This window comes from Camelus dromedarius, chromosome 18, assembly GCF_036321535.1.
Source record: "Camelus dromedarius isolate mCamDro1 chromosome 18, mCamDro1.pat, whole genome shotgun sequence".
Classification (NCBI taxonomy): Eukaryota; Metazoa; Chordata; class Mammalia; order Artiodactyla; family Camelidae; genus Camelus; species Camelus dromedarius.
Window position 1 is genome coordinate 14,691,851 of NC_087453.1, and position 23,435 is coordinate 14,715,285.

Consider the following 23,435-nt stretch of genomic DNA (forward strand, 5'->3'; position numbering starts at 1 on the left):
AAGGGCTGAGAAAGGAATGTGCTAGAATTTTGCCATGAATGGAGAGAAGCCAACAGGTGCAGAGGACAGGATGCCAGAGGAGAAGAGGGAGGGTCTCAACAGTTTGCTTCCATCCTCAGCAACCCTCTGACAATAATAACAACAACAACAACAACTGACATTGATTTAGTGTTTTCTGTAGGCCAGGCAATGAGCCAAGTGCTTTATAATCATTCTTTCATTTAATCTTCAGAAAGCCTAATAGGATAGCTACTGTTATCCCCATTTTCGCAGATAAAGAAACTAAGGCTCAGAGAAGCTAAGCAACCAGCCAAGGGTGGCCCAGCAAGAGGTGGGATTTGAGGAGTTTGGTGCCAGAGCCTAAACTTTTCAGCATCTCATTCAGTGGTTTGTGCAGATAGAGGGGCTGGTGGTCAAGGCCGTCATGTGAGAGGTGTGGTCCAGTAAAGGCTGTCATCTTCAGTGATGACCTAGCCTCTTGTGTCCAGAAGGCCTTTACCTGGGGGAGGTGGAGCTCAGTTGGCTCTCACAAGGCGCCCTCTTTGTTCCACAGTTGAGCCTTGGGGTGCCATTTGGACCACAGCAGGGTTTGCTCCACTTGCCCTAACATTCCTGCTTTGCCTCTGACACATGAACATTTTTTTCTCTGCCCTCCTTCCAACAAACCGTGCTGTACTTCTAAGCCAAACAGTGTGACGTACATTCAAATTACAGTCCTCACTTATGATTATTCAGGCCTCTTAAGTAACCAATCATTGTGACTCTGAATGAGTTTAATTATCAGGGTACTTCAGTGCATAAATAACCATGCACACCCTGTTCGCCAGGCTGACAGCTCTAATTGAATCCAGCAGTCTGGTCTCATCTGGTAGAAACCACTGGAAGTTGGTCCTGACACTTCACACTGCATTGTCAGGATGACAATGGATGGATGATTGGAAGGGTTCACCCAGTGGAACTGCAAATCCCCAAGCCTGGACTCTCTGTGGAAAAACTCAAGTTCCTTCTCTTCAAAGGGCAACTTAACTAAAAGTAAAAAGAGATGGATAATTTTTTTTTTAATTCAGAGTCTCCATTTTCAGTGCTTTCAGACACAGTATTTCACTTAATCCACTCAATGACTGTAGAGGCATCATCCTCCTGCTTAGTGTTTGTAGCACAATCTATATTAGTTGAATAAATGGTGATTCATAGATGAGGAAACTGAGGCTCAGAAGCCTGTCCAAGCTGACACAGTCCATCCATGGCAAAGCCTGGCTTTTGATCTCAGATCTGCCAACTCAATTATCTGATGGAGAATCTGGGACCAACGAGGCAGCCAGCATCCCTGCCCCAGCCCATCCTCCCAGACCCTAGGTCCAACAACCTTGAACAACAGCTCTTGGGACCCAGGTCCTTCCAGCTCCATCTTCTTCCCGGGGGGCTGGGGCAAACCTGAGGACCACCCCAGAACAGAAGACAGCAGCAGTCAGTGATCAAAAGCCCAGACACTTGGGTCCTAGCACATCCCAGAGCATCTTCTCACTCTTCTCTTTGACCAAAATCTCATTCCCCTAGGCTCAGAGGGAGAGAGTCTCTCCAGCTCTCTGACTCTTCCACACCATCTAATCCAGAGTTTCCTGAACTTTTTTGACAATCTATTAAAATCTATGAGTTGCTTCTCAGAATATTTTTAAATGCATAAAATAAAACATAATGTATTACAAAGGAAATGAAAGACAATAAAATACAGTTATCAACGTGTTTTTAAAATGCGATATGGGAGTATACGTACTTCTTTATTTATGCATTAAACAAAAGATCTATCAGAGGATCTAATAACTTCCATAATTTCAAAGTAGGGATGAGCACGAACGATGTTTGAGGTATCTTCAATAACTACGCTGTGAAATAAAAGTAAAATGTTGGTGGTTATCATTGGTAACAAAGTGGATACTCCTACTACTAATATAGTTTGTTGTCTACATTTAATAATTGAAGGAAATGGTACAATTTTAGTGCAAAAATAAACATAATATTTTCCCATCTAAGTTCACAGACTCTCAGAATTCTAAGACCCTTCAGATGGACCCCAAGATAAGAACCTCTGCTCTAGTGGGAGCGGGTATAGCTCAGCAGTGGAGCGCACACTTAGCATGCATGAGGTCCTGGGTTCAATATTAACCTCTGTTAAATAAATAAATAAACCTAATCACCTCCCCCTACCTACCCTCAAAAAAAAAGAACATCTGCTCTAACCCCAGACTGAGTCATCCTCTTGGAAAAGGAAGGAGAGAAGAGCTTCTAAGTCAGCATCCTTGACCCAGGCTGCCCCATACCTGTGTCCACACAGGCTCCTTGAGCCTCACCATCCCAGTACCCTGCCCACATTTGTCCACCGAGGCTATTTCCTAGAATCTTGGCTTCCAACCTGACATTAGTTTTATTCTTTCTTTTATCACTTCTCTTCTTATTAACTTTTCTCTTTATTTGTGCAAAACCACACCTCCCACTTCTTTCCAGCATCCAGCTCACACCACCTCTCTTTCTAGAATCTTTACTTAGGGACTCACAGTGCATATTACACTTTACACAATCACAATACACATTGGCAAGAGGATGCCAGCCCCTACTCATTTACAACAGGCACCCCGAGTCCCAAGCTGGAGCAGCCCTTACTGCACAGTATCCATCACTCCCCCAACTGGAGGAGAGCCAATTACTGCTTTGGAATCACTCTGTAATATACTATGAAGACCAGCCCCTTCTGCCTGAACTGACCTTACAGTGTGGTAAGAAGCACAGACTCTGTGTGAACATCAGTGTAATGTTCAGCTCTGATTCATCAGACAGATTCAGCTCTGCTGGGCAGGAGTATGTTTTCATGCACTGACTTCAAGACGCTTCAAAATGAAAGGAAGCCACAAGGCAGTGTGTTGGAGAATTGACTATTTTATTCACTTTTTTTATTGTCAGTTTACAATGTGTGTCAATTTCTGGTTTTAAATAGTTCAGTCATACATATACATACATATATTCATTTTCATATTCTTTCTCATTATAAGTCACTACAAGATGTTGAATATAGTTCCCTGTGCTATACAGTAGAAACCTGTTTATCTACCATATATACCAGGGAGAATTGACTATCAATCAATAGGCCAAATGTGTGCAAAAGAGGAAACAGAGACACTTCTAATCCCTGAAGGCACGCCTCTCCCACCCCAACCCCAGCCTCCAATTGCCTCTGTAGGAAAGTGCCCTGCTCTCTTGTCCAAGTTCTGTCCTCTGAAGTGTAGACTGAAAGCTTTGGAAATTATCTGAGCAAATGTTTGAGGGTTTTCCAATCCAGTCCCCTTTGCAATTTGCATTTAGGATTGAGCACCGAGTGGCGTTGATTGGATCTGCTCATGAGTTCTCTTGGCTTTTGCAATTTGTAATCAAAGAAACAGTGAAGAGCCACACCTCTTGTTCCTGGTATTTCCAGATGGGCATGCGCAGTCACCAGTGCCTGGTGGTGGGGAGGGTGGTGTTTGTTTTGCAGGCATCCCAAGTTTTACATACAATTGTTGATTCTTAACTAGGGAACTGTTACAACCATCAGAACTTCATAATGATGGGCCAGAGGGAGACAAGACCTCACATGGCTGTGTGCAGTGTATCTAGACCCACCTAATAAAAACAGCTAACGTTTACATAGTGTACAGACAATGTTCTACATGCCTGACATGTAGTTTCCCCTATAATCCCAACAACAACACTTTGAGATAAGTGCCATTTTATCCTCATTCGACAGATAAGGAAATGGGTTCAGGAAAGGGAAGTAACTCACTTAAGTTCACACAGCTCATATACAGCAGAGCTGGGAGGTAAACTCAGGAGCTCTGGTTCTAGCCTGTGTGCTCACAACCACATTGATGTATAACATGATAGAAGAAACCCTTCAGTTAAGAGTCAAAGCACCCAAGCTTTAGCCCTAACTCTGCCAGGAGTTAAAGCATTTAAGCTGTATCCTTGGTTCTGCCACACACTTGCTGTGTGACCAAGGTTAGGTCACTTGCCCTCTCTGAGCACCACCCAGGCTTATTGTACCAAAGAGTAGAACCCTCATCCTATAGCCTAAGGTAGGGAACAGGTGTTAACAGGCTGTGAGAGCCTTGCTGAAGGTCAGGAGGGATGTAGGGGAAACGACGGGATGCTGAGATCTGTGGCATTGTGGGAAGCAGAGAAAAATACTGATCCAAAAAGAGGTTTTTTTAAAAAGCAGGATACTGACAAACCTCTCTGAAACTTACCCAATGAAATACAAGTGCACCTTAGCCCCATCTTATCTTGATGCAAGTAGAGAGAAGTGGGATGAGAATAGCCGTATTGCCACTTGCCAATTAGACCCAAGTACCCTAGAGGGTTCACCAAACCTTGGTGCACCCTCCTTGAAAAATGATGCCGGTTACTAAGCAGAGAGCTGGAGCTGTGGGGCTTCTGGTGCACAGCAATTTGCGTCTGGGGTGGGTCATCAGGCCCCAGGATGCAAGAAGGAGCACCCAGAAATGAGATGAAACTGCTGCTATCATAGGACCAAGATTCAGGAAAAGATAAAGGAAAACAGCCTGGCTACATCTCTCCCAACTGACTAGTCCTTTGGGGAAAAAATATGCTGGATGCCTATCTCATTCCTTACACCGAAATAGAATCCAGACGAGTTAAAGATGTAAACATAAAAGGGATATGCCGAAGAATACCATAAGGACATTTAGGTAAATAGTTTTATAGTTCCAGAATGGTGAGGGCAACTTTTTAAACATCAAGTCAAGAATAGAAACCAAACAGGGAAGACTGACAGATGGTACTACATAAAAATATAAACCTTCTGTTTGACCAATAAATAAACTTGGAAAAATATTTTCAACATATGTTACAGACAAAAGGTTACCATTATTCATAGAGACAGAGAACTTTACCAAAAAGGAAAAGGGAAAGGGGAAAAAAATGAACATCACCAAAAGAAAAACAAGTTGGCATATGACCTAGAAATTCCATGTGTAGGTATATACCCAAGAGATATGAAAACATACGGCCACACAAAAACTTGTACATGAATGCTCATAGCAGGATTATTTAGAATAGCCAAAAAGCAGAAAAAACCCAAATGTCTGCAAATAAAATGTGACATATGCATACAATGGAATATTTTTCAGCAATAGAATGGAAAAAAGTACTGTTACTACATGGATGCAACATGCATGAACCTTGAAAACATCCTAAGTTTAAAAAGCCAATGACAAAAGACCGCATCTTGTATCATTTCACGTATATGAAATGTCCAGAACAGGCAAATCAATAGAGATAGAAAGTAGGTCTGTGATTGCGTGAGGCTCAGGGGATCAGGGAAAACGGAGAGTGACTGCTAACTGGGGTACAGGGTTTCTTTGGGGGGGATGAGGAAAATATTTTAGTAATCAAGTTTGATTGTGGCGATGGTTACACAATTCTCTGAATATACTAAAACCCATCAAGTTGTATTCTTTAAATGGGTAGATTATATAGTATGTGAATTATATCTCAACAAAGCTATTGTATATTTTTTTAAATCAATGTTCTTAATGACAGGATCAAATTTTGATTCAAAGTAAAAAGATATTAAACTAGAAGAATGGGGGTGAAAGTTTTATTCCACAGTGAAAAACCAGATACCTGGAACCTTTGAGTATTTAACAGCATGTGTCATCAAAAATACATACTACAAAAACTGTTATAAACATAAGAAGAACTTGAAGAACTCTGTTCTTATCCTATGACAGATCAAGGGCATGAGAAATAAGTGGCTCTATACAGGACCTGGTTAATCAAATTGACAAGATCCAATTGATAAGTTTCAAACCCTACATCCTTTAAAAAAAAAAAAAAAGCAAATTCTTTTTAAGTACCCATGAAGCACCTACAGAAGTGAACTCAATGAAAACCTTAGTAAATTCACAACAGTAGAAATAGAACATAGCACATTTTTCAAATACAAGACATAAAGCCTAATAATAAAAACCTAACACAGAAGTTGACACACACACACACACACACACACAAAGAAAATCAAATCACTAAGAAATAAATTACCTCCTAAACAACTTTTGTTTCAAACAGAAACCAAAACTGAAATTGCACTAGACTGTATGCTCTATAGGTTCTGAGACCTGGTTACTCCTCTCAAGTGCTTTGCAAACCATACTTTTCCACAGAAGCACACTTAGATAGATGCTAGACTTCCTTCCCACTAGATGTGGTTGGCTCCAGTCGGTGGTAAAATTAACCTTCGTTCTTGTACATTTCACTGTGCCTTTTTTAAATTACTTCTTTACTTATATCCATTCATTTCTAAACTATCATAAAACCTACTTCTATATTTATCTCAAAGTTTATTTTCATTCCTTCTGTTTAGTAATTCTAGTATTAAAGGCAATGCATTTTCCACTGACAGTAGCTTTGGTTGCTTCCTAGAAGATAAACATTAAAAAATTTTTTTCCTGATTAGCATAGTTTTTGTATAGTTAAAGTATAGTTTTTGTAAATAAAAAGGTAAACATTCAGTAATGCATGACTTTGTTTTCTGTCATTCCACCCCCTACCACACCACTCACTCCTTTAAGTAATGTTACAAGGTGAATATTCCTACAAATTTGTTCTAGGCTATTAATAGGAATATATATGTGTATAATAATAATAATCTCTCTTTAACTGAAATGGAATCATACTTTCACACTTGACATAAAATTACTTTCACTTAACCATATAAATGGCAACTTTCCATGTTAGTACGTACAGGCTTCTCTCACTGGTGATATATGGATGTAATTCTATGTATTTAACAAATCTGCTATTGACTGATGTTCTGGTTGTTTCCAATTCTTATTACAAATACTGCTGCAATGAACAGTCTTAATCATGCATCTTTGCACACCTGTACAAGTATTGCTACTATAAGATTTGTCATTTTCTCATCATTATTTCCAGGTACCAAACAAGTTTGCCTAGGACTACAAACAATGTTGTCTCGGACCACAAACCCCATTTAAAAAATAGCATGATAAAAGAAACAACGAATGCCTACTGAAAATGGTTTCAGGACAAGTGGCAATGCAAGACCCTCAAGAGAGCTACAAATAGAGACCTGAAGGGAGAAAACCATAGGAGGATTTGGAGTTTTATAAACGTGCAAAACCAAAGTTGTAGGCTTTTTAAAACTTTGGGGCACCACAGTCTGACTTGTCCCTACTGACTCTCGTCCGTCAGTGCAGGTAAAGATTCACATGCTCACTGCTTTGACTGTTCTGCCAGCCCAATGTGGCTGCACAGAACGAACCACGCACTGGAGACGCAAATTCTAAGATCAAAGCAAGTGAGGAAGACATCTGCTGGGGCGCTCTTCCCACTCTCACTGCTGCCAAGGGAGACTGAGCCCACCTGGAGTGGGGAGCAGAACAGGGAGCCCACACAGCCAAGAAATCCTCACCAGAGGGGCCAAGAGGAATAACTGAAGACAATAGGAATTAATTCACTTGAAAACAGAAAAAAAAATGAGCTATTTTTTTTAAAAAGCTCCAAGAGCTCATATTTCCAAAAGTATGTTAATAATAAAACAGATAAACCAGGATACTATCAGGCTGAGTAAAGTCTACGCTGGTGCAGAAGAAGAAATACCAGAGGGGTGCAAGGCAAGGCGTGGTGAGAGGTAAGCAGGAAAGGCAGACAGGTGCCCGATCCGGGAGAGTCCTGCGCGTCACGCTAAAGAGAGTGGGCTTGATCCAGGGGGCATTCGGGACTGGTTTGCGCCTTTCTAAACAGAGGAGTAGCATGATGACCTTTTACTCCTAGAGCCCTTGGATGGAGGAAGGGAAATTTGAGGCAGAAAAAACAGAGACTTTAGCAATGCCCTAAATGAGAAGGAGGATTGACCCAGACAGTAGCAGTAGAAGTGGGAACCTGGTTCTTAGTGAAAGAAACAGAAAGGGAGGGATTATAAAGATCATACCCAGTTTTACAGTTGGGTAAACATTTTCTCATCTATAAAAGGAGGATAATAATCAAATCAGGTGAGTGTTAAGATTATACAAATTGGGTTGGCGTTGGAGTTAACTTACACCCCACCTTTGTTGCAGGAAAGATTTAATGCCACTTAAATCAAGGTAACAGATGTGGAAACACTGTAAGAGCCTCCGATGAATGTGAGACCTGACCAGAGAGTGTTAGCACTGACACCTTCCTGAACACCTGTGGGTGCAGAGACCGAGTTGGTGGTGCTGTGCAGGGCAGGCAGAGGGACAGACGGGGTGACGTGGCCCAGCAGGTGACTATGTGTGACCTTGGGGCCTGGAAGAAAGGTCAAGGTTTACAAAACAAGTCAGCAGGGTGAGCTCAGTGGGTCTGGAGGCAGGGCACTCACTGTGAGCCAGACACTACTCCAGATCTACTGTACCTGTTTATCTCACTTAATCCTGGGAGCAAACTTGCAAGGAAACGGTTATTAAAAAAAAAAAAAAAAAAAAGACTTTAAAGATGAGAAAATTTGAGGCTTTCAGAGGTTAATTAGCTTCCTCAGTGGGAATCTGAGGGACTCACGCTGGCTTCTCTGCTCCTTCCCAATGATGCATAACACTCTGTGTCTGAAAGGGCAGAGCTGCGGTTCAACAGAAATATGACCACGGCAGCTCTGCCCAGCTGCAGCGCAGGCAGGGGCGGAAGGCTGCCTGGGGCGGGTGGGCCTGGCTAGCAGGTGGGGCTTCTCCTCCTCTCTGTGCTTGTTCATTCTCTTTCCTTCAGCAACAAGGGGCCCCTTATTCCTCTCTTCCCTGGCGGGACCCTGCTGGCAGCTCTCATGCTCTCCTCGGTGGTCCTCCCTGGTCTCCTTGCTAAGTGATGCTGACCCCACTCCCTTTCCCGGGGGTCTCGCTCAGCTGCAGGTCATAGCTCGGTGTTACGGCTGCAGTGAGACTGCTCCACTGAGGCTACAACTCCCTCACTTGGCTGCAAAACAAGGGTATTGGATTGTTAATTACTTGCAAGTGGGTTAGGTCGGACTTTGGAGTCGGCATGACTCACTGTCCCTGCAACAACAACTCCAAGGGAAAAAGATACTGCTGAACCGCTCAGCAGCTGAGATGCTGCCACCTCTCTGGTACCTAACTCCGCTTAGTCCTAAACTTGGCATTTCTGGCTGCCCCAGGAGTGGTCCTGTTGGGTAGATTCTGCTAGGCCCCCTCCATCCCCCTACTCACCTCCGGGCTGGCTCTCAGAGATCAAGCATAGCTTGGCTCTGTATCAGGACCCCTCATACTAACCTGGCCCAGGCTTTATTCTGCTTCTACCAAGTCCCGCAGTGCCCACCCAAATTCTCCACACACCCATGTATGCACACACCTAACATGAGACTGGCTGTCCTGAGTGACCACCAGTTACCAGGAGTGGGGAACTTTAGGGACAGATCTTGAGTGGTCAGTTCTACCCAGGACAGCAGGAGGAATAAAAGAAGTCAGACTCTGTAGGTTCAAACACTGGTGGTGGCAAGTGTAAACCTCCGTCTGCACTGAAGTGAGGGTCATGGAAACAAAGAGGAGGGGGAGGGAAAGAGCCAGGTCAGAGCAGGGAAGGAGGTCAGGGAGGCAGGGCAGAGGCCAGCAATCTCACTGATGCTTTGAGCGCAGCAGGTGCAGGATGCCTGGGAGTCCTGCCAGCAGAAAGAGCAAAGCCAGGTTTGGGGCCACAGTCAGGGCGTGCCAAGGACAGGGCACAGCCGCTGCATCATGATGTCTGAGTGCACCCATGTCTCTCCCCGAGGCTAGGACGGCCACCTCAGTCCCAGGACTGACCACAGGGGAGTACTGGAGCAGGGATCAGTCCTGGAAGAGCAGGACTCAGAAGTAAAGGGTCTAGAGTCCCAGGAGCAATGCTCAACATGGCACACGCTCAGCGCCCACCCAATGTAGCGACGCTGTGCTTCAGAGAGGCAACAGGCCTGGCCCCCAGTCCGGGTCGCTCACTTGGCCCCCTGGCCCTCACAGTCAAATGTTCTGATCTTCAGGCACCACCAGAGACCTCCAGGACCGGCGCTCAGCCACGGTCTTAGAGATCCGCCTTGAGTTGGCTCTATCGGAGGAAGGGGTTCTGGGCAACCTGTCCCCTGCCAGGGGTTCCAAGCCTCCAGTCCTAAATGAGTACACGCTCCAGAATATTTGCTGAACAAATAAACAGGCGAAGGGACAGAAGAGCCTGTAAGGGGAAAGAGGCAACAATCACAAAGAAAATGGGGATTTTTTTTTTTTTTTGAGTTCCTACTGTGTGATTAGCATTATATCCACACAGCAGCCAGGGCTGAGTGAAAGGGGGAGTGTCTTTCTAAAACCCAAACCTGATCGGGCCTGCTTAAAATTCTTCAATGACTCGCTATTGTAATCAGAGTAAAATCTAAATGCCTTAAGGACACTTACAGGGTCTTCTGGGATTTGGCCCTTGCCTGCCTTTCCAGTCTGTCCTCTGGCCAGACCCAGCCACACCTCCTACCGCCCGGTCCTGCCCGCCCTGCCCTCTGCATCCCAGTCTACTGGGCATTAGACTGACCTTCATACTGTCCTGCCATGGCTTTTGCATTTAATGCACCTTGTTACACCCACATGTCACCCCAGCTGCTGGCAGAGAATCTGGCACATACCAAGAGCTCCATGCACACTGAATGAACGGACGCGTGCCACGCTGGGCCATCACAACTCCGTGCTAGCCTTCAACAGATCTCCAGACCTCAGGAGGGCGCAGCTCAACGGTACAGCTGCCAAACCACACATAGGATGGTGAGAGAAGGCGCACGGGCCAGGATGGACAGACCCATTGGAGACAGGTTTGGGCTGAAAAGAACAACCCACGGGAGCCTTGCTGCTGGAGGGCTGGCGGCTGCTGATGGTCCTGGGGAGAGAGGCTGCCCTTTCAGGGTCCCGCCGCGTCGTCTTCTCCTCTTTAGGAGGCCCAGCAAACACAGCCAGGAAGAGAAGCCTTTCACTCGGGCCTTCTCCATAAGTCTTCATTATGAGTTAAGTCACCATCAACAGCTAAAATTCCGGGCCAGTGAAGCAGGGTTTCCGTTAGGCGACCACTTGTAACTTGTAAAAGCGCTTTTAATTGCCATTACTGCAGCGTGACTTTGCCAGGTCTCTACCGTCAGGCCTGGGAAGCGGCAGCAGCGCAGCGCCATCTGGTGGCCCTTTTGAGAACACCACAGGGTTGCTTCAGCCCCCTTCACCTGTCTCCGTGTGTACAGCACAGTTTCCAAGAAGTTACGGCTTTGGATATCTTAATAAGGACATCGGCCCTGCTATGTAACAATTTGATCCGCTGCTCACTCTTAGATTAAAAAAAAAATAAGATCCATCCCCCAAAGCAGTATGGATTCAATGATCTTTGTGTATTTAGAAAACTCAAGAGATTCCTGTAGTAAATCCACCTTTGTGGAGCTAACTGATACCCAATACCCAGATGCAAATTAGAGAAAGACTACATTTTCCAGGTCTTCATTCTCTCCCTATGGAGGCACACCTTTCCTGCTCATAAAAGGGAATGTGGTAGCTGTCTGTCTTGCTGCTTACAGTCTAGACAGAATGTCAGGCCGAAGTCGAGTGATTACCGAAACAACAGTGCTAGGAAGGGGGACACAGGTGCCGTGAGCCAGTGTGATGGGGCAGAAAGTGTGATGTAACCCAGGGGGTCAAATAAGTCTTCCCCTGAGATGCTTAAGCCAAACGTGAAAGCCTGAATTTCTTCCAGGAAACTCAGAGAGGATGAGAGCTTTTGGTGCATTACATCTACAAGCCTGAGGGAGGTGACAGCTGAGAACAACAGGATTTGAACTGACCCCAGTTCTGGGGGTGTTTTATCTGGTTCCGTTTCACTCTCCCGCCACCACCACGTAACACACACATACACACACGCACAGGCACATGTCTGCATGCACATACACGTGCACAATTGATTGATTTCTCATCTCTTTGTGCTGAAGAAGAATTAAATTATGTGCAGACAAGAACTGCAGTCAGATGGAGGCCTGCTCAGGCGGGGAAGGGCTGAAAGTCTCCTTAAAAGAAAACCTTATCTCCGAGGCTCATACAAGTTAAGTCTGTAGAACAGCAGCTGAGACAGCCCCAGGGCAGTGAGTCTCCAGCCAGAGTCCCTCAAGGAAGGGAAGATGGGGGTACAGCTCAACGCAGTTGGGGACTTCACAGGTGCAGAAATGCAGGGACCTTCAAGCTCAGGTCCTCCTGATGTTGGACAGAGGATAACGAAATACATGTGTGTCTTAGAATCAGACAGATGTGTGTTCTAACCCCTACTCCAGCATGATTTGCTGAATTGACCTCTCTGAGGCATTTGATCATTTGAAAAATGAAATTAAGAATCTCTCTACTGCAAGGAGGCACATACTCTGTTCTGGTCCCCTAGGCTGGGCTCCTGTCCCTGAAAAATCCCTCCTTTCTCTTGCCCTACATGACAGGAAATTGGTTCACTAAATATTATTGGTTCTTTTTGGAAAAAGAAAATTCAAGATTTTTAACTTGTATTAATGTCATAAAGAGCAGATTTCTTAAAAACATGTTGTCCCTACTGTTATAAATAAATCATTGAATAAATAAACTAGTGGAAAGCTACAGCCCTCCCTTGCAAAAGAATATCAGTTAATAAATGTAGAAGGAATGGTGGAAATAGAAAATCACCAGGAGGCAAACTCCACGGTAATAATTGTCACAAGCAAGTACCATCAATAGTACAATGAGAAATGGTATTTGCATAACTTCAAAGTATCTCCTCTGGAAGGTACTTCTTAAATACAAACAGGAAAATAGTAACTTCGTGGTGAAGAAACGTAGCAGACACAAGTAGTAAGACATTTCAGTATCAGTGGTGTGATGTCCTGAGAAGGGCACAACATGACGTCTGTGTTGCACATGTTTCAGTGTGTGTGAATGTATAGGGGGAACATAGACAAATCATCTGTGTATCACATTATGTATAAAAGATTACATATTGTATATGAAAACATTACATATTACATTTACTTATGTATCATTTAGAGAGAGTCCTAGAAAGAAGGTGGTTGACTCAAAATGTAAGAAAAGTTTAAATTTTGATCATAGTTCCACCAAAAACAAATGAAAGTGACCATTTTCCCATACTGACAAATATTATCTCTCAGTATTTTTCCATTTATTTTTCAATACAACGGGCAAAAGAAGAACTTTTGAATCTTTAGCCTATCAGAATGTCACTCCAAGGCCTCTGGCCATACTGCAAGGGAGCCATGGGCGCCTTGAGTGAGGTTCAGTCTCACTGCTCGATGGCCAAGTTACTGAGGCTCTGCGGTAGCCTCCCCAGGATGGTCCCCAGTGATCCCTGGCTCCTGTATGCAAATGGATTCCCCTCCCTCTTTGCATCATGGTGGGTCTGTGTGTCCTATAGACTGTGGCAGAAGTGATGGTGTGTGGTTTCTGAGGCTTGTTTTCCCTGGGATGACAGCTCTGGTGGAAGCCAACTGCCCTGTTAAACTGACCCTCTGGCCCCCTGCGGAGGAGGCCTCATCAGTATTGCATGACAAGGAACTGAGGTCTCCTGCCGAGAGCCATGTGAGTGCGCCATCTTGAAAGCAGTGTACCCACCCCAGTCAAGTATTCAGATGGTTGCAGCCCTGGCCAACATCTTGATTGCAACCTCATGAGAGACCCTAAATTAGAACTACCCAACTAAGCCACTCCCAGATTCCTGAGCTCAGAAACCACCTGGGATAATAAATGTTTCTTATTTTAAGCCTCTAAGCTCTGGAGTCATTTGTTATGCAGCGAGAGATAACTGATTATACTCTCTGGGCCTCACTTTCCTCATCTGTGGCTAGGAATAATCATCATAATAATGCCCATATCAGAGAGCAGTAGCTGAAAGCTTCTGCCACCTGTCTGGCCCACAAGCACTAGTGTCTGCTCACCTCTCTCGTTGGGAGGCCCTTGTCACAGGCTGTCAGGCCTGACTAAACAGAGAGGAATGTTTTGAGTTGCAATGCCTTTGACCTTTTCACTTAAAATCCGTGTCAAATCAGCTTCTAATTCATTTCCAGACCCATTATTCTGAGAAGGAAGCAGGGAGTGAATTTGTTGCAATGTATTCCCTGCCCTCTGATTTCATGAAATTACAAAAGCAAGGGGTCCAGTTGCTCTGGTCTTCGGAGAGATGCCAAACCCCTCTCTGAGTGATCAGGGAGCAGCTGCTGGGGACCCTGGCCAGTGACGACCTAGCGTGGAAGACTGAGGAGGGAAACTGGCCTTAGTATAGATGCCAGTACAGGAAACACACCTTAGTTTCCAAGCAACATGGACACACATGCCAAAGATAAATTGCTTCTCTTTTCTCATCTGATGGGGGTTCCTGGCAAATGGAGTGGCCCAGTGGTAGTGAGGATGGGCAGAGGGACGCCAGGAGCCATGCAAACCCCAAGGATGCTGGTCCCCAAGCATCCAGCTCAGTGGACTGAGCTAGGGACATAGGAGCAACTGACGGCTCCTCTCTCCCTTAGTAGCCCACACTCTGCCAAGCCAGGCCAGCTTGAGGCCTCACTGGAGCACCCTTGGAAGCCCAAGCACCTCCTGCTTCCCTCCCACAGGTCAAGTTCCACCTGGACTGTAACTGGCGCTGCTTTCCAGTCTGCCATCTGGTGGCCATAGTTAGCAATTGCAGCTTTCCCACAGGACAGCCACCTTCAAGGGCATGGGGACGTCTCCCTCCACCTGTTTTAGTAACTATTCCTCCTCTTCTAAAAGAGTGACCAGGCTCTGTTTAGTCTTCCATGCCAAAGAGCTTTGGTGGATTTCCAGGGAAGGAATCAGAATGTTCTAAATAGATACCATTCTGAGTCTTAAAATTATTCCTCAGCCCAGCTGCCAGCCAGAGCCTAAGTTAGAGCCTTTCTCTCGCCTCCAGTCAAGCTCCCTACTCCCCCAGAACTCTTTTCCTGGAAGCTGGAGTGGCCTCTGTACCTATATTTGTTCTGTTCTGAATAATTTGTCCAGAGTCATTAATCCCAAGTCTCTCCATCCAGCCCAGAGAGCTCCTGGCACAAATTCTCCAGGTCTTTCGCCAAATCCAGGGAGACAGAGCAATGTGCCTAAGTGCATGTAAATAGTAAAAGCTGGAATCTGATCAACCAACTGGAGAAGACCTGACTCCTGAATCCTGCGGTCTCAGGAGGTGGTGGGTGGGGAGCCCCAGGTGGAAGTTGTGGATGTGGCCGGCACAGAGGCTGGGACATGTCCTGGAGAAAAGCTGGGTGAGGTCCAGCCAAACTTCAAGTAACTGGCTGACGTTAGGCGTGGGAACTGGGTATGGAGCCAAAATGTGAAGGTAGGGGACTGATGGCACCTAAAACTGAGGACCAGAGCCTCAGGTGAACAAGTCCAGCCTGGAGGAATCTGGAGGTGGCGTGGATTGAGAGCAGCTGCTGTTCACACGGTCCCAGAACAGCCTGGCCGAGAGAAGCAGCCCCACACAGAACACGTGCCAGCCCCCCCCCCCGTGCACAGAAGGCCACGGGCCCCTTGTCATTCTGGAAAGAGAGGAAACTCCCCTCGGGCTCCGAGATCTGGGACGTACTCACTCCTTCCCTCATTCATTCCTGGGTCCGGCATTTTTTAGGTCAACCAGGCAGAGGCACCAGAATGGTCGCAGAGAGCTCAGAAGCCACACTCCAGGGAAGGCAAGGAGGAACGAACTGAGGGGCCTGCTGCGGGTGTGGCGACGCCCAGGTACAACCCATTCACTACGGTCCCGGGAACAACGCAACAGAGGCAGATTTGCGACGTGGAATGAAACAGCGGGCGCTGCTCTCACCCTGCTGGCGTTTTGAGAACCGCACACAATGTATTTGATTGAAAGTCTCTTTTAGAAGCTTAATTTTCTTAACATTAAAGAATTACATCAATAATGGCCCCATTTTGGCTTCTCTGTGATTATGTCCTTTGTGCTAGTTTGCTGTTGAGTAACAAAACTTTCTAAAAATCACAATCTATGTCATCTGTACCAAAGAAAATCCAGGGAGAAGGGAGAGGAAGAGAAAGAAATTATCATAGGATGAACACCTACTATGCGCCGGGCACTGTTCTACTGGCATTACATCCGTTGTCTTAGGTCAACCTCACCACAACCCCAAAAGGAACATGAGGTTATAATCCTCATTTGATAAATCAGGAATTTGAAGCTCAGAGAGGGAAAGAGATGTCTTCAGGGTCACACAAAAGAGCAGAGCCTGGACTGGAACTCTCTGGTCTGCTGGATTCCAAACCCATCCTCCTCCATTGCTTTCTTTGCTGATTTCCTACACTCAGAGCCCCCGTCCAATAATAGGACCACTTGGTGCCAAGGGCCCTCCTCTGGCAGGAAGCTCCACTGTTTTCAGGTGTGGTTCATGGAGCTGATGGGAAAGAGCTTCTTGTCTACCCAGCTGGGCCCCCCCTCAGGTGGTGCTGGACCTCTGAATAGCCCCTGGGATGGGAGGGCAAGGCCCAGATCTCCTGTTCACAGAGGGTCAGGGAATTAGCCTGAGAGGCAGATTATTAATGTGCAGGGTCCTCAATTTGGGACCAGGAGTAGGGTGACTGCGATAGGGTTTAAATCCTAGAAAAAAATTAAGTGGTGTCCCAGGACCGAATGGCCAAAAATCGGAGGCAAGAATCTCAGCTTCCATGTGCATCTCTGCTAAGCTCTAGCTGGGAGACTTTGGTGAGCCACTCTTCTGAGCCAGAATTCCCTCATCAATAAAATGAAACCAATGCTATCTTCTCAAGGGTTGGAGTAATTAAATAGGAGGTGGTACAGAAAACTTTCTGGAGATTTTCCTACACAGTGTCCACAGAGGGGGCCAATGTTCGAAAGCTCTATGCTGGGGCCACTGGTTGGCATGGGAAAGCAGAGGAGGAACTCAGTGCTCAGTGTCCTGGGTGAGGTTTTCCTGTGTCCTGTATGAAGAGGTGTCCTTGAGTCATAGCTCAGTTGTGTGGTCACAGATACCCAAACTTCAGGTATAACAACAGCTTAGATCAATTGAATCAGAACACTTGAGGGTGGGACCCAGGCATGAGTATCTTTTAAAGCTCCCCAGGTAACTGCAATATGCATCCAAGGTTAAGCTGCCCACTGAACACCCTCCCCCAGGAGGCCTACCTTAGAGAGGCAGGTTCCTTACAGCACCTAGCCGGGCCCAGCCAGGCACAACGACGCCCTCGCCTGCATTGATTGGGAAACCTAATTGCCTTAAGGTTCTGTGCAGAGCCAGCCGGGACTTAATCATTCCACTCACATCACAATATTTACTCCAAATAGTCATTACCACCTGGAAGGGGCTTGCAGGTAGTGAGAGAAGAGGCAGTGGGGGAGGCAGCAGAGTTCAGCGTATCCTGTAAGGGAAGCAGGCTGTTTGCAGAGGCTGCTGTCCCTGTCATCCAGTTCTCATCTATCCCCCCACCCCACCCCCACGCCCCCAGAGATTTCTCGAGTTAAGTGTTTGCACTTTAATGCTCTGAGGCCTGAATCATCCAATTCTGCATGGCGCAGGTGCTGGGGCTTAGGAACATACGGTAAATGATTTGCATAAAGTGAGCGATTTGCATGGAGTGGAAAATTTGCATGCAGTAAATAGCTAAGGGGAGGATAAAATTATGGCCCAGAAATGGCCTAAAAAAATGTGTTAATTTGAAGCCCCAGTGTAATCTGAGTGCTCCTCTGAAAAGTGTCTACCTTCAAAGAGAGAGCTACCCAGTTCCATGGCAAATCATGATGAGAATAAAAATGAGGGGACACAGGACGCATGGGACCATGGGTGTCCCAGAGGCCATGCACCTGACCCTTCCGCACCACCATTCCCCCTCAGCTCAGTACCAACGGTGCACTTGGTTCACACCCAGACGCGGCTCGGAAGAGGTGCTTCTCCACTTGACTGTGAACTCACAGAGGGCAGGTGATGGACCCAGTATACAGCAAAGGTCTCAGCACTGTACTAGCTGGGGAGGTTTTTAGCAGCAGTTAACAGAAACCTCAACTAACAAGGGCTTAAACCATAAGAACATCTGTTGATCTTAACAAGATATTCAGAAGTAGATCGGGGGAGGGGCAATTCAACAATGTCATCAGGAACCTAGGCTCCTGGAATCCTCCCATCCGCCGTCCTTGAGCCTTCACTCGTGATATTAGCGTGGCTGCCTCACAGCCAGCCGTCACATCCTCATAGGACAATGCACAAAGCAGGAAGCAAGAAGGCTCACAGCTAAAGGGCTGCTCTGTCTTGTCAGAGACATTAAGTTTCCCAGAAGCCCCAGCAAACATCCCTTTTATCTCATTCTCCAGCGCTGAATCACATGCCCACTGCTGGACCAATCACTATTGAAAAGTAAGTGGGTGGGTGCTCGGCACACTGCTGCCTGAGCAAAATCAAGATTCTGTTAGCAGGGAAGAATCAGAGAGAGGCTGTTGGGTAGAAAACCAATGATATCTAAGATGACAATAAATGTTAATGAAGAGATGGAGCAGCTGCTTATGGGATCAAAGTAGGATCGTCTCTCTACCTCTAAGTCAAAATCCAAATCTTGGACTCTTATCACTACATAAAACAGGAATACAAATCAGTAGGAAGCATGGGGAAGAAAAGGTTGTAGGGCTAAGTTCCATCACTTACCCATCAGTAGCATGAGAGTCAAGAAAAGGAGAGCCAACCACAGGATTTCAATAAGAGAGAGTGAGTCTGTTCTAGCATGAACTTTTGCCCATTAACCAAGATAATCATGACAATGTTGATAAGTAACATTTACAAAGCACTTACTACATGGCAAGTATTCTTTCTAGACCACTAATTTTCTTTTTTAATCTTTCCAGTTGCCTTCAATTTTCTTCCTAGACTTTGGTAGATTTCCTTTCAAACTAGAAAAACAATTCTCATCATTGTGACAAGCGAACTAATTCAGAGGTCTATAAATAAATAGCCAACAATATGCCCCTCTCCATCAAAATAACTAACGTGAAGCTTAGCAGATCACTATGTTTTCACTTCTGTGAAAAAATTCTCTCTACTTTGGGGGTCATGCCTCTACAGTTGGGTTATCTTTGATCATCCTGCCAGTCTTGGGAGAAGACTCACCCAACCCTCCAGGTTCTTTTCGATTTCAATAATACTTGCCCATGTTCCTTTCTTATTCCCATGATACCTCTTCTTTGACCTCCTTGAAATTCCTTGGTTCCTGGACCCCTGCTAACTTTCTCCAAGTCATTATTACCAAATTACCACTTCATCTTCTTCCCTTTTCAGCCTGGACCCCTTTGAGGAACCCTTCCTCCACTCTTGCCAATGCTTCCACATCTACCCCTGTAGATCCCCGACCTTCAATGCATGAAACTATCATCTTTCTCCATACACCCTCCCAGACAGCCAAGTGTAACTGAAGGAAATTATACACCCTTCAGTTTGTTGCCTCTGAGAACCAGATTTCCAACATCCCTGAAGCCACTGGCATTCCCATTGCCGCCATGACACATAAAATTAGAGACATGCACATTTCCAACACACTTACAATGTTGGGCACTGACTTAGATAACAACAATTTCCAGAGAACTAAAACACTAAAATAATTTGTTATTTCCACAGATATTGATTAAGAGTCTAATTGACTATGACTGCAGCAAAAAGTAAGATGCAAGTGAATTATGCACAAAGTAAGCCAGAATTCCTGTAATCACCCACCTGTTGTCTCTCCCTGTTATAAAAGTGTAGTGGGATTAAGTGAGAGAGACACTATAGGAATAGTACTGAGTCTACTCTAATTTAAGTAAATCCATTCATACATTGATTTTTAAAATATTATTAATCAAACTCAAATGTTGCTGGGCCGATTTTCCAGCCTCTGGCCAGTGTCACATCAGAAAAAAAAAAAAAAAATATATATATATATATATATATATATATATTATATAAATACATATAAACACATGTATATATATGGTTCTGATTCCCAAGGCATTGAAAGACAAATGAATCTTTCTGGAAGTTTTCTTGGAAAAATGGAGATGAGAATTTTACTCACATTGCACAGAAAAGCTGCTTTAAAGTCCCTATTTCCCTATTCCAGGTGGATGGGATATTTGTATATATGACAGAATTAATGTTCACAATCCCCATTGCCTCTTCCTGGACATAAGGGAAGTCTATTTCTCAGTCTCCCTCGCAGTTAAGGCCATGGGACTGGCTTTAGTAAATGGAATGTAAGTAGATGTGACCTATGTCACTTGCAAGCCGGTAGGAGTAAGAGCTGGTATGCCTCCCACACACTTCTTAGTTTCTTTTCTCATTACAGGGAACTTGAAAATCATGTGTTGAATTGAGGGTATCTCAGAGCCTGGATCCCTGAATCTCCAGACGACAGAGTGCACACACAGGCTCCATTTGGACTTCACAAGAGGAAAAAAAAAAAAACTTCGTCTTGTTAAAACATTTCTAGATTTGAGGACTGATTTGTTACACGGCATAACCTGTCCTAGCATGATTAATACAGCTGCAGATGTAGATTCTCATATAATCCCAAGCAAAAAAACAAGAACTCTTTCTAGCATCAAAAAGTCCAGAGTCCTTAGAAGACTCAGTTTTCAGTACCCTTTGCAGTCTCCCCAGAGCTCAGCAGAGTGAGTTTCAATCCAATCTCCTCCAGCAATTTATTGCACTAAGCCTCCCTATGTTTCTGTTTCCCTGTATATTAACTGGAAATAATAATAGTGCCTGCTCTGTAGGATTGCTGGGAGGACTAAAGAGATAAGACCTAGCAATTTTACTTTTAGGAAATTATTCTACAGATAAACTCACACCTGTACGCAGAGAAGTACATACAAGGATTTTTCACTGTCCTGTTTTCTGTAAGAGCAAAGGACTGTGAACAACCTGAATACCCTTCAAAAGGGAGATGGTTAATAAGTTATGACACAGCTACAAAATGGAATACCATGGAGCTTTAAAATAAACACATAAAATAGATCTCCTGGGGCTAAAATGAAAAAAAAATTGCCAAGATATATTGTTATATGTAAAAATCGAGGAGCAGTACAAAATGTATGAAATGCAACCATCTGTTTTTATCTAAAGGACAGGCCCATATATGGTGGTTCGTGGATTTAAAAAATTCTAAAATGATACACAAGAAACAGTACTTGCTTCTAAGGAGGGAAACAGAGTCTGGGGTGGGAGGGGGACTTACATTTTATTACATATCTTCTTACACTATTTTAACTCTACATTTATTATTTTTAATAAGTGATCATGTAAATAAAAGTGCTTAGCACACGGTGCCAATGAGTGTTAAGTATCACTGTTCTTGATGATGTTATTGTAATGGATTAATATTGATTTCTTTTGGCTAACATGGCATTTGAGGGGTTCCTGCCTCTGGCTCCCTTGAAAGGTCTGGCACCTACCGCCTTGCCTTCTTCCCTTTTCTCCAAGGAGAATGAGAAACAGGAAACTGGAGACCAAAGTCCTATTTTTGGTCTTCTCTGGAAGGAACAATTCCACCTGGACATGTCTGCATGCCAACACAGCCCCAGCTGCCTCTCAGGAAAGATATGAGGTTCAGCTGAAGGTGCTGGGAACGTGGCAAGATTACTCCAGCAGATGGAAGCCTGCTGCTGCACCCTGGGAGATGGCTCTTGGAGAAACGCGAGTCCTTGAAATGTAGCCACAACACCAGAGTTTGCAGTCGAAGGTGACTTCCATTGCTGCTGCTCTATGTTCTGCCACCTGGGACTGGCACAAGCCGGGGAGGCTCAGTGAGAGCATTTCCCACAGTATAGCCACCCTGCCAGCCTGGCGGGACCCAGCAGGGAGGCTGAATAATGGCACACCCCCCCCCAAATATGTCCAGGTCCTAATCCCTGGAACCTATGAATGTTAACTTCTAGGACAAAAGGGACTTCTCAGATGTAGTTAAGGCTCTAGAGATGGGGAGATTCTCCTGGGTTATCTGAGTGGGCACAATGTAATCACAAAGGTCCTTTTGAGAGGGACATAGGAGGCTCAGAGTCAGGGGAGAAAGCCATGTGAGAACGGAAGCAGAGAGAGATTTAATGCTACGCTGCTGGCTTTGAAAATGGAGGAAGGAACCGTGAGCCAAGGAATGGAACTCTAGAAGCTGAAAAAAGTGAGGAAATATATATTCCCCAGAGCCTCCTGAAGGAATATAATCCTGCCAACACCTTGGTTTCAGGCCAGTAAAATCCATTTCAGACTTCTGACCTCCACAACTGTAAGTACTCCATAAATGTGGGTTGCTTAAAGCCACCAGGCTTATGGTAATTTGTTACAGCAGCCACAGGAAACTAATATGGTCAGAGTCCCTTCTCATTGTCTTGCTCCTCAGCTCTATTTAAATACCTTCCCCTTTCAACTGCCTTCCCAGGCAATCCTGACCCTCATTGCTCCAAGATGGCTGCCATAGCTCCAGACCTCACACCCTCTCAGCTTCAAGTCTCACAGAAGATTCTCCTTGGTTAAACGATGCTGCCTGCCCACTCTCCAGCTCTACTGGATGTACGAGGAAGGATTTCTCTCAAACTGTGGGGACCCTTGACTTTGTGGTGAGAAGAGCAACACAAGTTTGCATACCATGGCAGTAAAGAAGCCAGACTGCCTGTTACTGCTGTGAGACCCTGGGCAAGTTACTTGACCTCCCTGTGCCTCTGCTGATAACCTTTAAAATAGGGACAATAATAGCACTTAGTTCTAGGGTTGCTGTGAGGTTTAGATGAGTCAGTAAACACAAAGCACTTAGAACAGGGCCTAGGACATAGAAAGAGCTATAAAAGGACTTTATTATGATCCACCCAGAGGAAATCAGGCATCCTGAACAAGCGGGACTAGATGCTCAGCAGACAAAAATTGATGACTATCCACCATGGGGGCAGGAGATTCTCGGTTCTGGGTAAGACAATGTGTATTTGTCTATTTCTAAAGCTCAAATGCTGGCTTTCTAGGACCCATAGCTCGGTACTGGGGTGCAATGAAGAATAAGAGCTCCTGGCCCAGCATGACTGCAAGTAATGGGGTGAGAGAGGGTAGATGGAGGAAGGAGCAGGAGATGGAAAGAAAGACTGAGTCTGGAGAGAGGTAGGTCTGAGGTTCTCAGTCAGAGCCTTCACCATACATTCACAAGGTTGATGTTAACTGGATGTTGGATAGAGAGAGAGGAGGCACACACTGGTCCTGTCTCAAGGAGCCGAGGGGGGTGGATGACAGAGACTCAGAAACATAAAACGATAATGCAGTCAATCATTGTAAACATAAGTGCATTTACAAAGGGCTGGGACAGCACAGAGGAAGGGCTAGCTCACTGCCCCTTTAATCCTGGAAGGCTTTGGAGAGG

At 45.2% G+C, this 23,435-nt stretch overlaps 1 long non-coding RNA gene across 1 annotated transcript in view; it reads right to left on the reverse strand.

Moving 5' to 3' along the window:
- LOC116147377 (uncharacterized) overlaps window positions 1–23,435 on the reverse strand; it is a 307,447-nt gene that overhangs the window by 256,917 nt on the left and 27,095 nt on the right. The window lies entirely within an intron of this gene.